The 18,095-nt window shown below is 53.2% G+C and overlaps 1 long non-coding RNA gene across 1 annotated transcript in view; it reads right to left on the bottom strand.

Moving 5' to 3' along the window:
- LOC142051019 (uncharacterized) overlaps nt 1-18,095 on the bottom strand; it is a 107,378-nt gene that overhangs the window by 47,605 nt on the left and 41,678 nt on the right. The window lies entirely within an intron of this gene.

Genomic DNA, 18,095 nt, shown 5'->3' with positions numbered 1-18,095 from the left:
AAGTGGGTGTCACCTGGGACATTCCAGTTTCCTCCCAGTACATCCCAGTTCCCTACCAGTGCAGCCCAGTACATCCCAGTTCCCTCCCAGTCCGTCCCAATCCCCTCCCAGTACATCCCAGTTCCCTGCCAGTATGTCCCAGTACATCCCAGTTCCCTCCCAGTACATCCCAGTTCCCTCCCAGTACATCCCAGTTCCCTCCCAGTTCCCTCCCACTACATCCCAGTTCCCTCCCAGTACATACCAGTTCCCTCCCAGTTCACTCCCAGTACATCCCAGTACTTCACAGTTCCCTCCCAGTACATCCCAGTACGTCCCAGTTCCCCTCAGTACATAACACTTCCCTCCCAGTACATACCAGTACATCCCAGTGTCCTCACGGTACGTCCCAGTTCCCTCCCAGTACATCCCAGTTCCCTACCAGTACATCCCAGTTCCCTCCCTGTTCCTTCCCAGTACATAACAGTTACCTCCCAGTACATCCCAGTAGATCCTGGTACATCCCAAATCCCTGCCAGTTCCACCCGGTACAACCCAGTACAAGCCTGTACATCCTAGTTCCTCCACAGTACATCCCAGGGCATCCCCGCACATTGTAGTGCCTCCCAGTACATCCCAGTTCCCTCCCAGTACTGGGAGGGACCTGGGATGTACTGGGATGTAATGGGACGGAACTGGTATGTAATGGGACGGAACTGGGAAAGAAGTGGTAGTGAACCGGGAGGGAATTGGGATGTACGGGGATGAACTGGTAGGGAACTGGGATGTACTGGCATGGAACGGGGATGTATTGGGATGTCAGGAACGGAACTGGAATGTACTGCGATGTACTGGGAGCAAACTGGGATTTACTGGGATGTACTGGGAGGAAACTGGGATATACTGGGAGGCACTGGGAGGGAAGTGGGTGTCAACTGGGACATTCCAGTTTCCTCCCAGTACATCCCAGTTCCCTACCAGTGCAGCCCAGTACATCCCAGATCCCTCCCAGTACATCCCAGTTCCCTCCCAGTCCGTCCCAGTACATCCCAGTACATCCCAGTTCCCTCACAGTACATCCCAGTTCCCTCACAGTTCACACACAGTTCACTCCCAGTTCCATTCCAGTACATCCCAGTACATGCCACTTTCCTCCAAGTAAACCCCAGTTCCCTCCCACTACATCCAAGTTCCTTCCCACTTCCCTCTTAGTACATCCCAGTACTTCACAGTTCACTCCCAGTACATCCCAGTTCCCCCTCGGTACATAACAGTTCCCTCCCAGTACACCCCAGTACATCCCAGTTCCCTCCCAGTATGTCCCACTACATCCCAGTTCCCTCCCAGTCCATCCCAGTTCCCTGCCAGTAAATCCCAATTCCCAACACTTTCCACCCAGTACATCCCAGTTCCCTCCCAGTACATCCCAGTTCCCTCTAAGTACATCCCAGTACTTCACAGTTCCCTCCCAGTTCACTCCCAGTTCCCTCCCAGTACATCCCAGTTCCCTCTAAGTACATCCCAATACTTCATAGTTCCCTCCCAGCACGTCCCAGTACGTCCCAGTTCCCCTCAGTACATAACACTTCCCTCCCAGTACATACCAGTACATCCCAGTGTCCTCACAGTAAGTCCCAGTTCCCTCCCAGTACATCCCAGTTCCCTCCCAGTACATCCCAGTTCCCTCCCTGTTCCTTCCCAGTACATAACAGTTACCTCCCAGTACATCCCAGTAGATCCTGGTACATCCCAAATCCCTGCCAGTTCCACCCGGTACAACCCAGTACAAGCCTGTACATCCTAGTTCCTCCACAGTACATCCCAGGGCATCCCCGCACATTGTAGTGCCTCCCAGTACATCCCAGTTCCCTCCCAGTACTGGGAGGGACCTGGGATGTACTGGGAGGGAACTGGGACGTACTGGGAGGGAACTGGGATGTACTGGGATGTAATGGGTCGGAACTGGGATGTATTGGGAGGCACTGGGAAAGAAGTGGTAGTGAACCGGGAGGGAATTGGGATGTACGGGGATGAACTGGTAGGAAACTGGGATGTACTGGCATGGAACGGGGATGTATTGGGATGTACAGGAACAGAACTGGAATGTACAGCGATGTATTGGCATGTACTGGCAGCGAGCTGGGATTTACTGGGATGTACTGGGAGGAAACTGGGATATACTGGGAGGCATTGGGAGGGAAGTGGGTGTCACCTGGGACATTCCAGTTTCCTCCCAGTACATCCCAGTTCCCTACCAGTGCAGCCCAGTACATCCCAGTTCCCTCCCAGTCCGTCCCAATCCCCTCCCAGTACATCCCAGTTCCCTGCCAGTATGTCCCAGTACATCCCAGTTCCCTCCCAGTACATCCCAGTTCCCTCCCAGTACATCCCAGTTCCCTCCCAGTTCCCTCCCACTACATCCCACTACATCCCAGTTCCCACCCAGTACATCCTACTACATACCAGTTCCCTCCCAGTTCACTCCCAGTACATCCCAGTACTTCACAGTTCCCTCCCAGTACATCCCAGTACGTCCCAGTTCCCCTCAGTACATAACACTTCCCTCCCAGTACATAACAGTACATCCCAGTGTCCTCACAGTACGTCCCAGTTCCCTCACAGTACATCCCAGTTTCCTCCCAGTACATCCCAGTTCCCTCCCTGTTCCTTCCCAGTACATAACAGTTACCTCCCAGTACATCCCAGTAGATCCTGGTACATCCCAAATCCCTGCCAGTTCCACCCGGTACAACCCAGTACAAGCCTGTACATCCTAGTTCCTCCACAGTACATCCCAGGGCATCCCCGCACATTGTAGTGCCTCCCAGTACATCCCAGATCCCTCCCAGTACATCCCAGATCCCTCCCAGTCTGTCCCAGTACGTCCCAGTACATCCCAGTTCCCTCACAGTACATCCCAGTTCCCTCACAGTTCACACACAGTTCACTCCCAGTTCCATTCCAGTACATCCCAGTACATGCCACTTTCCTCCAAGTAAATCCCAGTTCCCTCCCACTACATTCAAGTTCCCTCCCACTTCCCTCTAAGTACATCCCAGTACTTCACAGTTCACTCCCACTACATCCCAGTTCCCCCTCGGTACATAACAATTCCCTCCCAGTACACCCCAGTACATCCCAGTTCCCTCCCAGTATGTCCCACTACATCCCAGTTCCCTCCCAGTCCATCCCAGTTCCCTCCCAGTAAATCCCAATTCCCAACACTTTCCACCCAGTACATCCCAGTTCCCTCCCAGTACATACGAGTTCCCTCTAAGTACATCCCAGTACTTCACAGTTCCCTCCCAGTTCACTCCCAGTACACAACAGTTACCTCCCAGTACATCCCAGTACATCCTAGTAGATACTAGGACATTTCAAATCCCTGCCAGTTCCACCCGGTACAACCCAGTACAAGCCTGTACATCCTAGTTCCTCCACAGTACATCCCTGTGCATCCCCGCACATTGTAGTGCCTTCCAGTACATCCCAGGTCCCTCCCAGTTCACTCCCAGTACACAACAGTTACCTCCCAGTACATCCCAGTAGATCCTGGTACATCCCAAATCCCTGCCAGTTCCACCCGGTACAACCCAGTACAAGCCTGTACATCCTAGTTCCTCCACAGTACATCCCAGGGCATCCCCGCACATTGTAGTGCCTCCCAGTACATCCCAGATCCCTCCCAGTACATCCCAGATCCCTCCCAGTCTGTCCCAGTACGTCCCAGTACATCCCAGTTCCCTCACAGTACATCCCAGTTCCCTCACAGTTCACACACAGTTCACTCCCAGTTCCATTCCAGTACATCCCAGTACATGCCACTTTCCTCCAAGTAAATCCCAGTTCCCTCCCACTACATTCAAGTTCCCTCCCACTTCCCTCTAAGTACATCCCAGTATTTCACAGTTCACTCCCACTACATCCCAGTTCCCCCTCGGTACATAACAATTCCCTCCCAGTACACCCCAGTACATCCCAGTTCCCTCCCAGTATGTCCCACTACATCCCAGTTCCCTCCCAGTCCATCCCAGTTCCCTCCCAGTAAATCCCAATTCCCAACACTTTCCACCCAGTACATCCCAGTTCCCTCCCAGTACATCCCAGTTCCCTCTAAGTACATCCCAGTACTTCACAGTTCCCTCCCAGTTCACTCCCAGTACACAACAGTTACCTCCCAGTACATCCCAGTACATCCTAGTAGATACTAGGACATTTCAAATCCCTGCCAGTTCCACCCGGTACAACCCAGTACAAGCCTGTACATCCTAGTTCCTCCACAGTACATCCCTGTGCATCCCCGCACATTGTAGTGCCTTCCAGTACATCCCAGGTCCCTCCCAGTTCACTCCCAGTACACAACAGTTACCTCCCAGTACATCCTGGTACATCCCAAATCCCTGCCAGTTCCACCTGGTACAACCCAGTACAAGCCTGTACATCCTAGTTCCTCCACGGTACATCCCAGGACATCCCCGCACATTGTAGTGCCTCCCAGAACATCCCAGCTCCCTCGCAGTACTGGGAGGGAACTGGGATGTACTGGGAGGCATTGGGAGGGAAGTGGGTGTCAACTGGGACATTCCAGTTTCCTCCCAGTACATCCCAGTTCCCTACCAGTGCAGCCCAGTACATCCCAGTTCCCTCCCAGTCCGTCCCAATCCCCTCCCAGTACATCCCAGTTCCCTGCCACTATGTCCCAGTACATCCCAGTTCCCTCCCAGTACATCCCAGTTCCCTCCCAGTTCCCTCCCACTACATCCCAGTACATCCCAGTTCCCTCCCAGTACATACCAGTTCCCTCCCAGTACATCCTGGTACATCCCACTACATACCAGTTCCCTCCCAGTTCACTCCCAGTACATCCCAGTACTTCACAGTTCCCTCCCAGTACATCCCAGTACGTCCCAGTTCCCCTCAGTACATAACACTTCCCTCCCAGTACATACCAGTACATCCCAGTGTCCTCACGGTACGTCCCAGTTCCCTCCCAGTACATCCCAGTTCCCTCCCAGTTCACTCCCAGTACATAACAGTTACCTCCCAGTACATCCCAGTAGATCCTGGTACATCCCAAATCCCTGCCAGTTCCACCCGGTACAACCCAGTACAAGCCTGTACATCCTAGTTCCTCCACAGTACATCCCAGGGCATCCCCGCACATTGTAGTGCCTCCCAGTACATACCAGTTCCCTCCCACTACATCCCAGTTCCCTCCCAGTTCCCTCCCAGTACATACCAGTTCCCTCCCAGTACATACCAGTTCCCTCCCGGTACATCCTACTACATACCAGTTCCCTCCCAGTTCACTCCCAGTACATCCCAGTACTTCACAGTTCCCTCCCAGTACGTCCCAGTTCCCCTCAGTACATAACAGTACATCCCAGTGTCCTCACAGTACGTCCCAGTTCCCTCCCAGTACATCCCAGTTCCCTACCAGTACATCCCAGTTCCCTCCCTGTTCCTTCCCAGTACATAACAGTTACCTCCCAGTACATCCCAGTAGATCCTGGTACATCCCAAATCCCTGCCAGTTCCACCCGGTACAACCCAGTACAAGCCTGTACATCCTAGTTCCTCCACAGTACATCCCATGGCATCCCCGCACATTGTAGTGCCTCCCAGTACGTCCCAGTTCCCTCCCAGTACTGGGAGGGACCTGGGATGTACTGGGAGGGAACTGGGATGTACTGGGATGTAATGGGACGGAACTGGGATGTAATGGGACGGAACTGGGAAAGAAGTGGTAGTGAACCGGGAGGGAATTGGGATGTACGGGGATGAACTGGTAGGGAACTGGGATGTACTGGCATGGAACGGGGATGTATTGGGATGTACAGGAACGGAACTGGAATGTACTGCGATGTACTGGGATGTACTGGGAGCAAACTGGGATTTACTGGGATGTACTGGGAGGAAACTGGGATATACTGGGAGGCACTGGGAGGGAAGTGGGTGTCAACTGGGACATTCCAGTTTCCTCCCAGTAGATCCCAGTTCCCAACCAGTGCAGCCCAGTACAACCCAGATCCCTCCCAGTACATCCCAGTTCCCTCCCAGTCCGTCCCAGTACATCCCAGTTCCCTCACAGTACATCCCAGTTCCCTCACAGTTCACACACAGTTCACTCCCAGTTCCATTCCAGTACATCCCAGTACATGCCACTTTCCTCCAAGTAAATCCCAGTTCCCTCCCACTACATCCAAGTTCCCTCCCACTTCCCTCTAAGTACATCCCAGTACTTCACAGTTCACTCCCACTACATCCCAGTTCCCCCTCGGTACATAACAATTCCCTCCCAGTACACCCCAGTACATCCCAGTTCCCTCCCAGTATGTCCCACTACATCCCAGTTCCCTCCCAGTCCATCCCAGTTCCCTCCCACTAAATTCCAATTCCCAACACTTTCCACACAGTCCATCCCAGTTCCCTCTAAGTACATCCCAGTACTTCACAGTTCCCTCCCAGTTCACTCCCAGTTCCCTCCCAGTACATCCCAGTTCCCTACCAGTACATCCCAATACTTCATAGTTCCCTCCCAGCACGTCCCAGTACGTCCCAGTTCCCCTCAGTACATAACACTTCCCTCCCAGTACATACCAGTACATCCCAGTGTCCTCACAGTACATCCCAGTTCCCTCCCAGTTCACTCCCAGTACACAACAGTTACCTCCCAGTACATCCCAGTAGATCCTGGTACATCCCAAATCCCTGCCAGTTCCACCCGGTACAACCCAGTACAAGCCTGTACATCCTAGTTCCTCCACAGTACATCCCAGGGCATCTCCGCACATTGTAGTGCCTCCCAGTACATCCCAGTTCCCAACCAGTGCAGCCCAGATCCCTCCCAGTCTGTCCCAGTACGTCCCAGTACATCCCAGTTCCCTCACAGTACATCCCAGTTCCCTCACAGTTCACACACAGTTCACTCCCAGTTCCATTCCAGTACATCCCAGTACATGCCACTTTCCTCCAAGTAAATCCCAGTTCCCTCCCACTACATCCAAGTTCCCTCCACTTCCCTCTAAGTACATCCCAGTACTTCACAGTTCACTCCCACTACATCCCAGTTCGCCCTCGGTACATAACAGTTCCCTCCCAGTACATCCCAGTTCCCTCCCAGTCCATCCCAGTTCCCTCCCACTAAATCCCAATTCCCAACACTTTCCACCCAGTCCATCCCAGTTCCCTCCCAGTACATACCAGTTCCCTCTAAGTACATCCCAGTACTTCACAGTTCCCTCCCAGTACATCCCAGTTCCCTCTAAGTACATCCCAATACTTCATAGTTCCCTCCCAGCACGTCCCAGTACGTCCCAGTTCCCCTCAGTACATAACACTTCCCTCCCAGTACATACCAGTACATCCCAGTGTCCTCACAGTACATCCCAGTTCCCTCCCAGTACATCCCAGTTCCCTCCCAGTTCCTTCCCAGTACACAACAGTTACCTCCTAGTACATCCCAGTAGATCCTGGTACATCCCAAATCCCTGCCAGTTCTACCCGGTACAACCCAGTACAAGCCTGTACATCCTAGTTCCTCCACAGTACATCCCAGGGCATCCCCGCACATTGTAGTGCCTCCCAGTACATCCCAGTTCCCTCCCAGTACTGGGAGGGACCTGGGATGTACTGGGAGGGAACTGGGACGTACTGGGAGGGAACTGGGATGTACTGGGATGTAATGGGACGGAACTGGGATGTATTGGGAGGCACTGGGAAAGAAGTGGTAGTGAACCGGGAGGGAATTGGGATGTACGGGGATGAACTGGTAGGGAACTGGGATGTACTGGCATGGAACGGGGATGTATTGGGATGTACAGGAACAGAACTGGAATGTACAGCGATGTATTGGCATGTACTGGCAGCGAGCTGGGATTTACTGGGATGTACTGGGAGGAAACTGGGATATACTGGGAGGAAACTGGGATATACTGGGAGGCATTGGGAGGGAAGTGGGTGTCAACTGGGACATTCCAGTTTCCTCCCAGTACATCCCAGTTCCCTACCAGTGCAGCCCAGTACATCCCAGTTCCCTCCCAGTCCGTCCCAATCCCCTCCCAGTACATCCCAGTTCCCTGCCAGTATGTCCCAGTACATCCCAGTTCCCTCCCAGTAAATCCCAGTTCCCTCCCAGTACATCCCAGTTCCCTTCCAGTACATCCTGGTACATCCCAGTTCCCACCCAGTACATCCTACTACATACCAGTTCCCTCCCAGTTCACTCCCAGTACATCCCAGTACGTCCCAGTTCCCCTCAGTACATAACACTTCCCTCCCAGTACATACCAGTACATCCCAGTGTCCTCACAGTACGTCCCAGTTCCCTCACAGTACATCCCAGTTCCCTCCCAGTACATCCCAGTTCCCTCCCTGTTCCTTCCCAGTACATAACAGTTACCTCCCAGTACATCCCAGTACATCCTGGTACATCCCAAATCCCTGCCAGTTCCACCCAGTACAACCCAGTACAAGCCTGTACATCCTAGTTCCTCCACAGTACATCCCAGGGCATCCCCGCACATTGTAGTGCCTCCCAGTACATCCCAGATCCCTCCCAGTACATCCCAGATCCCTCCCAGTCTGTCCCAGTACATCCCAGTACATCCCAGTTCCGTCACAGTACATCCCAGTTCCCTCACAGTTCACACACAGTTCACTCCCAGTTCCATTCCAGTACATCCCAGTACATGCCACTTTCCTCCAAGTAAACCCCAGTACCCTCCCACTACATTCAAGTTCCCTCCCACTTCCCTCTAAGTACATCCCAGTACTTCACAGTTCACTCCCACTACATCCCAGTTCCCCCTCGGTACATAACAATTCCCTCCCAGTACACCCCAGTACATCCCAGTTCCCTCCCAGTATGTCCCACTACATCCCAGTTCCCTCCCAGTCCATCCCAGTTCCCTCCCAGTAAATCCCAATTCCCAACACTTTCCACCCAGTACATCCCAGTTCCCTCCCAGTACATCCCAGTTCCCTCTAAGTACATCCCAGTACTTCACAGTTCCCTCCCAGTTCACTCCCAGTACACAACAGTGACCTCCCAGTACATCCCAGTACATCCTAGTAGATACTAGGACATTTCAAATCCCTGCCAGTTCCACCCGGTACAACCCAGTACAAGCCTGTACATCCTAGTTCCTCCACAGTACATCCCTGTGCATCCCCGCACATTGTAGTGCCTTCCAGTACATCCCAGGTCCCTCCCAGTTCACTCCCAGTACACAACAGTTACCTCCCAGTACATCCCAGTAGATCCTGGTACATCCCAAATCCCTGCCAGTTCCACCCGGTACAACCCAGTACAAGCCTGTACATCCTAGTTCCTCCACGGTACATCCCAGGACATCCCCGCACATTGTAGTGCCTCCCAGTACATCCCAGCTCCCTCCCAGTACTGGGAGGGAACTGGGATGTACTGGGAGGGAACTGGGATGTACTGGGATGTAATGGGACGGAACTGGGATGTATTGGGAGGCACTGGGAAAGAAGTGGTAGTGAACCGGGAGGTAATTGGGATGTACGGGGATGAACTGGTAGGAAACTGGGATGTACTGGCATGGAACGGGGATGTATTGGGATGGACAGGAACGGAACTGGAATGTACGGCGATGTATTGGGATGTACTGGGAGCGAACTGGGAGGAAACTGGGATATACTGGGAGGAAACTGGGATATACTGGGAGGAAACTGGGATATACTGGGAGGCATTGGGAGGGAAGTGGGTGTCAACTGGGACATTCCAGTTTCCTCCCAGTACATCCCAGTTCCCTACCAGTGCAGCCCAGTACATCCCAGGTCCCTCCCAGTCCCTCCCAGTACATCCCAGTTCCCTCACAGTACATCCCAGTTCCCTCACAGTTCACACACAGTTCACTCCCAGTTCCATTCCAGTACATCCCAGTACATGCCAGTTGCCTCCCAGTTTCCTCTAAGTACATCCCAGTACTTTAAAGTTCCCTCCCAGTACATCCCAGTTCCCTCACAGAACATCCCAGTACTTCACAGTTCACTCCCACTACATCCCAGTACGTCCCAGTTCCCACTTGGTACATAACACTTCCCTCCCAATACATCCCAATCCCCTCCCAGTACATCCCAGTTCCCTGCCAGTATGTCCCAGTACATCCCAGTTCCCTCCCAGTACATACCAGTTCCCTCCCAGTACATCCCAGTTCCCTCCCAGTACATCCCAGTTCCCTCCCACTACATCCCAGTTCTCTCCCAGTACATACCAGTTCCCTCCCAGTACATCCCAGTACATCCTGGTACATCCCAGTTCCCACCCAGTACATCCTACTACATACCAGTTCCCTCCCAGTTCACTCCCAGTACATCCCAGTACTTCACAGTTCCATCCCAGTACATCCCAGTACGTCCCAGTTCCCCTCAGTACATAACACTTCCCTCCCAGTACATAACAGTACGTCCCAGTTCCCTCACAGTACATCCCAGTTCCCTACCAGTACGTCCCAGTTCCCTCCCTGTTCACTCCCAGTACATAACAGTTACCTCCCAGTACATCCCAGTAGATCCTGGTACATCCCAAATCCCTGCCAGTTCCACCCGGTACAACCCAGTACAAGCCTGTACATCCTAGTTCCTCCACAGTACATCCCAGGGCATCCCCGCACATTGTAGTGCCTCCCAGTACATCCCAGTTCCCTCCCAGTACTGGGAGGGACCTGGGATGTACTGGGAGGGAACTGGGACGTACTGGGAGGGAACTGGGATGTACTGGGATGTAATGGGACGGAACTGGGATGTATTGGGAGACACTGGGAAAGAAGTGGTAGTGAACCGGGAGGGAATTGGGATGTACGGGGATGAACTGGTAGGAAACTGGGATGTACTGGCATGGAACGGGGATGTATTGGGATGTACATGAACGGAACTGGAATGTACTGCGATGTACTGGGAGCAAACTGGGATTTACTGGGAGGAAACTGGGATATACTGGGAGGCATTGGGAGGGAAGTGGGTGTCAACTGGGACATTCCAGTTTCCTCCCAGTACATCTCAGTTCCCTACCAGTGCAGCCCAGTACATCCCAGTTCCCTCCCAGTCCGTCCCAATCCCCTCCCAGTACATCCCAGTTCCCTGCCAGTATGTCCCAGTACATCCCAGTTCCCTCCCAGTACATACCAGTTCCCTCCCAGTACATCCCAGTTCCCTCCCAGTTCCCTCCCAGTACATACCAGTTCCCTCCCAGTACATACCAGTTCCCTCCCGGTACATCCCAGTTCCCACCCAGTACATCCTACTACATACCAGTTCCCTCCCAGTTCACTCCCAGTACATCCCAGTACTTCACAGTTCCCTCCCAGTACATCCCAGTACGTCCCAGTTCCCCTCAGTACATAACACTTCCCTCCCAGTACATACCAGTACATCCCAGTGTCCTCACAGTACGTCCCAGTTCCCTCCCAGTACATCCCAGTTCCCTCCCTGTTCCTTCCCAGTACATAACAGTTACCTCCCAGTACATCCCAGTAGATCCCAGTAGATCCTGGTACATCCCAAATCCCTGCCAGTTCCACCCGGTACAACCCAGTACAAGCCTGTACATCCTAGTTCCTCCACAGTACATCCCAGGGCATCCCCGCACATTGTAGTGCCTCCCAGTACATCCCAGATCCCTCCCAGTACATCCCAGATCCCTCCCAGTACATCCCAGTACGTCCCAGTACATCCCAGTTCCCTCACAGTTCACACACAGTTCACTCCCAGTTCCATTCCAGTACAGCCCAGTACATGCCACTTTCCTCCAAGTAAATCCCAGTACCCTCCCACTACATTCAAGTTCCCTCCCACTTCCATCTAAGTACATCCCAGTACTTCACAGTTCCCTCCCAGTTCACTCCCAGTACACAACAGTTACCTCCCAGTACATCCCAGTACATCCCAGTAGATCCTGGTACATCAAAAATCCCTGCCAGCTCCACCCGGTACAACCCAGTACAAGCCTGTACATCCTAGTTCCTCCACGGTACATCCCAGGACATCCCCGCACATTGTAGTGCCTCCCAGTACATCCCAGCTCCCTCGCAGTACTGGGAGGGAACTGGGATGTACTGGGAGGGACCTGGGATGTACTGGGATGTAATGGGACGGAACTGGGATGTATTGGGAGGCACTGGGAAAGAAGTGGTAGTGAACCGGGAGGGAATTGGGATGTACGGGGATGAACTGGTAGGGAACTGGGATGTACTGGCATGGAACGGGGATGTATTGGGATGTACAGGAACGGAACTGGAATGTACGGCGATGTATTGGCATGTACTGGCAGCGAGCTGGATTTACTGGGATGTACTGGGAGGAAACTGGGATATACTGGGAGGAAACTGGGATATACTGGGAGGAAACTGGGAGGAAACTGGGAGGGAAGTGGGTGTCAACTGGGACATTCCAGTTTCCTCCCAGTACATCCCAGTTCCCTACCAGTGCAGCCCAGTACATCCCAGATCCCTCCCAGTCCCTCCCAGTACATCCCAGTTCCCTCACAGTATATCCCAGTTCCCTCACAGTTCACACACAGTTCACTCCCAGTTCCATTCCAGTACATCCCAGTACATACCAGTTCCCTCCCAGTTCCCTCCCACTACATCCCAGTACATCCCAGTTCCCTCCCAGTACATACCAGTTCCCTCCTAGTACATCCCAGTACATCCTGGTACATCCCAGTTCCCACCCAGTACATCCTACTACATACCAGTTCCCTCCCAGTTCACTCCCAGTACATCCCAGTACTTCACAGTTCCCTCCCAGTACATCCCAGTACGTCCCAGTTCCCCTCAGTACATAACACTTCCCTCCCAGTACATAACAGTGCATCCCAGTGTCCTCACAGTACGTCCCAGTTCCCTCCCAGTACATCCCAGTTCCCTACCAGTTCCTTCCCAGTACATAACAGTTACCTCCCAGTACATCCCAGTACATCCCAGTAGATCCTGGTACATCAAAAATCCCTGCCAGCTCCACCCGGTACAACCCAGTACAAGCCTGTACATCCTAGTTCCTCCACGGTACATCCCAGGACATCCCCGCACATTGTAGTGCCTCCCAGTACATCCCAGTTCCCTCCCAGTACTGGGAGGGACCTGAGATGTACTGGGATGTAATGGGACGGAACTGGGATGTATTGGGAGGCATTGGGAAAGAAGTGGTAGTGAACCGGGAGGGAATTGGGATGTACGGGGATGAACTGGTAGGGAACTGGGATGTACTGGCATGGAACGGGGATGTATTGGGATGTACAGGAACGGAACTGGAATGTACGGCGATGTATTGGCATGTACTGGCAGCGAGCTGGATTTACTGGGATGTACTGGGAGGAAACTGGGATATACTGGGAGGAAACTGGGAGGGAAGTGGGTGTCAACTGGGACATTCCAGTTTCCTCCCAGTACATCCCAGTTCCCTACCAGTGCAGCCCAGTACATCCCAGATCCCTCCCAGTCCCTCCCAGTACATCCCAGTTCCCTCCCACTACATCCAAGTTCCCTCCCAGTTCACACACAGTTCACTCCCAGTTCCATTCCAGTACATCCCAGTACATGCCAGTTGCCTCCCAGTTCCCTCTAAGTACATCCCAGTACTTCACAGTTCACTCCCACTACATCCCAGTACGTCCCAGTTCCCCCTTGGTACATAACACTTCCCTCCCAATACATCCAAGTTCCCTCCCAGTACATCCCAATCCCCTCCCAGTACATCCCAGTTCCCTGCCAGTATGTCCCAGTACATCCCAGTTCCCTCCCAGTTCCCTCCCACTACATCCCAGTTCCCTCCCAGTACATACCAGTTCCCTCCCAGTTCCCTCCCACTACATCCCAGTTCCCTCCCAGTACATACCAGTTCCCTCCCAGTACATACCAGTTCCCTCCCAGTACATCCTGGTACATCCCAGTTCCCACCCAGTACATCCTACTACATACCAGTTCCCTCCCAGTTCACTCCCAGTACATCCCAGTACTTCACAGTTCCTCCCAGTACATCCCAGTACGCACCACTTCCCCTCTGTACATAACACTTCCCTCCCAGTACATAACAGTACATCCCAGTGTCCTCACAGTACGTCCCAGTTCCCTCCCAGTACATCCCAGTTCCCTACCAGTACGTCCCAGTTCCCTACCAGTACGTCCCAGTTCCCTACCAGTACGTCCCAGTTCCCTCCCAGTTCACTCCCAGTACATAACAGTTACCTCCCAGTACATCCCAGTACATCCCAGTAGATCCTGGTACATCCCAAATCCCTGCTAGTTCCACCCGGTACAACCCAGTACAAGCCTGTACATCCTAGTTCCTCCACAGTACATCCCAGGGCATCCCCGCACATTGTAGTGCCTCCCAGTACATCCCAGCTCCCTCCCAGTACTGGGAGGGACCTGGGATGTACTGGGATGTAATGGGACGGAACTGGGATGTATTTGGAGGCAATGGGAAAGAAGTGGTAGCGAACCGGGAGGGAATTGGGATGTACGGGGATGAACTGGTAGGTAACTGGGATGTACTGGCATGGAACGGGGATGTATTGGGATGTACAGGAACGGAACTGGAATGTACTGCGATGTACTGGGAGCAAACTGGGATATACTGGGAGGAAACTGGGAGGAAACTGGGATATACTGGGAGGAAACTGGGAGGAAAGTGGGTGTCAACTGGGACATTCCAGTTTCCTCCCAGTACATCCCAGTTCCCTACCAGTGCATCCCAGTCCGTCCCAGTTCCCTCCCAGTCCGTCCCAATACATCCCAGTTCCCTCCCAGTACATCCTACTACATACCAGTTCCCTCCCAGTTCACTCCCAGTACACAACAGTTCCCTCCCAGTACGTCCCAGTTCCCTCCCAGTACGTCCCAGTACATCCCAGTTCCGTCCCTGTTTCCGACAAGTGCGTCCTAGTTCCCTCTTATTCCATTCCAGTTCCCTCCAGTACATCTCAGTTCTCTCCCATTTCCCTCCAAGTACATCCCAGTTCCCTCCCAGTTCACTCCCAGTACACAACAGTTACCTCCCAGTACATCCCAGTACATCCCAGTAGATCCTAGGACATTTCAAATCCCTGCTAGTTCCACCCGGTACAACCCAGTACAAGCCTGTACATCCTAGTTCCTCCACAGTACATCCCAGGGCATCCCCGCACATTGTAGTGCCTCCCAGTACATCCCAGGTCCCTCCCAGTACTGGGAGGGAACTGGGACGTACTGGGAGGGACCTGGGATGTACTGGGAGGGAACTGGGATGTGCTGGGATGTAATGGGACGGAACTGGGATGTATTGGGAGGCACTGGGAAAGAAGTGGTAGTGAACCGGGAGGGAATTGGGATGTACGGGGATGAACTAGTAGGGAACTGGGATGTACTGGCATGGAACGGGGATGTATTGGGATGTACAGGAACGGAACTGGAATGTACGGCGATGTATTGGGATGTACTGGGAGCGAACTGGGATTTACTGGGATGTACTGGGAGGAAACTGGGATATACTGGGAGGAAACTGGGATTTACTGGGAGGAAACTGGGATTTACTGGGAGGAAACTGGGATTTACTGGGAGGAAACTGGGATTTACTGGGAGGAAACTGGGATTTACTGGGAGGAAACTGGGATTTACTGGGAGGAAACTGGGATTTACTGGGAGGAAACTGGGAGGGAAGTGGGTGTCAACTGGGACATTCCAGTGTCCTCCCAGTACATCCCAGTTCCCTACCAGTGCAGCCCAGTACATCCCAGATCCCTCCCAGTCCCTCCCAGTACCCTCACAGTACATCCCAGTTCCCTCCCAGTTCACACACAGTTCACTCCCAGTTCCATTCCAGTACGTCCCACTACATCCCAGTTGCCTCCCAGTTTCCTCTAAGTACATCCCAGTACTTCAAAGTTCCCTCCCAGTACATCCCAGTTCCCTCTAAGTACATCCCAGTACTTCACAGTTCACTCCCACTACATCCCAGTACGTCCCAGTTCCCCCTTGGTACATAACACTTCCCTCCCAATACATCCAAGTTCCCTCCCAGTACATCCCAGTTCCCTGCCAGTATGTCCCAGTACATCCCAGTTCCCTCCCAGTTCCCTCCCACTACATCCCAGTTATCTCCCAGTACATCCCAGTTCCCTCCCAGTACATCCCAGTTCCCTCCCAGTACATCCCAGTTCCCTCCCAGTACATCCTGGTACATCCCAGTTCCCACCCAGTACATACTACTACATACCAGTTCCCTCCCAGTTCACTCCCAGTACATCCCAGTACTTCACAGTTCCATCCCAGTACATCCCAGTACGTCCCAGTTCCCCTCAGTACATAACACTTCCCTCCCAGTACACAACAGTACATCCCAGTGTCCTCACAGTACGTCCCAGTTCCCTCCCAGTACATCCCAGTTCCCTACCAGTACATCCCAGTTCCCTCCCTGTTCCTTCCCAGTACATAACAGTTACCTCCCAGTACATCCCAGTACATCCTGGTACATCCCAAATCCCTGCCAGTTCCACCCGGTACAACCCAGTACAAGCCTGTACATCCTAGTTCCTCCACAGTACATCCCAGGGCATCCCCGCACATTGTAGTGCCTCCCAGTACATCCCAGTTCCCTCCCAGTACTGGGAGGGACCTGGGATATACTGGGAGGGACCTGGGATATACTGGGATATAATGGGACGGAACTGGGATGTATTGGGAGGCACTGGGAAAGAAGTGGTAGTGAACCGGGAGGGAATTGGGATGTACGGGGATGAACTGGTAGGGAACTGGGATGTACTGGCATGGAACGGGGATGTATTGGGATGTACAGGCACGGAACTGGAATGTACTGCGATGTACTGGGATGTACTGGGAGCAAACTGGGATTTACTGGGATGTACTGGGAGGAAACTGGGATATACTGGGAGGCACTGGGAGGGAAGTGGGTGTCAACTGGGACATTCCAGTGTCCTCCCAGTACATCCCAGTTCCCTACCAGTGCAGACCAGTACATCCCAGATCCCTCCCAGTCTGTCCCAGTACGTCCCAGTACATCCCAGTTCCCTCACAGTACATCCCAGTTCCCTCACAGTTCACACACAGTTCACTCCCAGTTCCATTCCAGTACATCCCAGTACATGCCACTTTCCTCCAAGTAAATCCCAGTTCTCTCCCACTACATCCAAGTTCCCTCCCACTTCCCTCTAAGTACATCCCAGTACTTCGCAGTTCACTCCCAGTACATCCCAGTTCCCCCTTGGTACATAACAGTCCCCTCCCAGTACACCCCAGTACATCCCAGTTCCCTCCCAGTATGTCCCACTACATCCCAGTTCCCTCCCAGTATGTCCCACTACATCCCAGTTCCCTCCCAGTCCATCCCAGTTCCCTCCCAGTAAATCCCAATTCCCAACACTTTCCTCCCAGTACATCCCAGTTCCCTCCCAGTACATCCCAGTTCCCTCCCAGTACATCCCAGTTCCCTCTAAGTACATCCCAGTACTTCACAGTTCCCTCCCAGCACATCCCAGTACGTCCCAGTTACCCTCAGTACATAACACTTCCCTCCCAGTACATACCAGTACATCCCAGTTCCCTACCATTTCCTTCCCAGTGCATAACAGTTACCTCCCAGTACATCCCAGTACATCCTGGTACATCCCAAATTCCTGCCAGTTCCACCCGGTACAACCCAGTACAAGCCTGTACATCCTAGTTCCTCCACACTACATCCCAGGACATCCCAGGACATTGTAGAGCCTCCCAGTACGTCCCAGTTCCCTCCCGGTACAACCCAGTAGATCCTGGTACGTCCCCGTTCCCCGCACTGTACGTCCCCGTTCCCCGCACTGTACGTCCCCGTTCCCCGCACTGTACTGGGAGGACAACCGAGCCTGCGCAGTGACTGACATAGGGAACGAGCAAGTTTGTACCCATCACTAGACAAGACAATAATGACTATGTATGAGTATGTGAAATTTTCATCTATAAATTGTACGGGAAAGGTGCGTGAGGTACGCACGCCAGGAGGAGCGATCCCCCGTGCATCCGGCGCCGCGAATAAAGAATGCCTGCTCTTTAATACTAAATTGGTGTTGAGGAGTCGTTTCCGATTTTAACGCGTTTTTCGGTAACACAGGGAGTCAGATC

The sequence above is a fragment of the Phalacrocorax aristotelis genome, unplaced genomic scaffold (assembly GCF_949628215.1).
Source record: "Phalacrocorax aristotelis unplaced genomic scaffold, bGulAri2.1 scaffold_77, whole genome shotgun sequence".
NCBI lineage: Eukaryota > Metazoa > Chordata > Aves > Suliformes > Phalacrocoracidae > Phalacrocorax > Phalacrocorax aristotelis.
The sequence above is the reverse complement of the archived record's forward strand: the minus strand, read 5'-3'. Positions and strand labels throughout refer to the sequence as shown.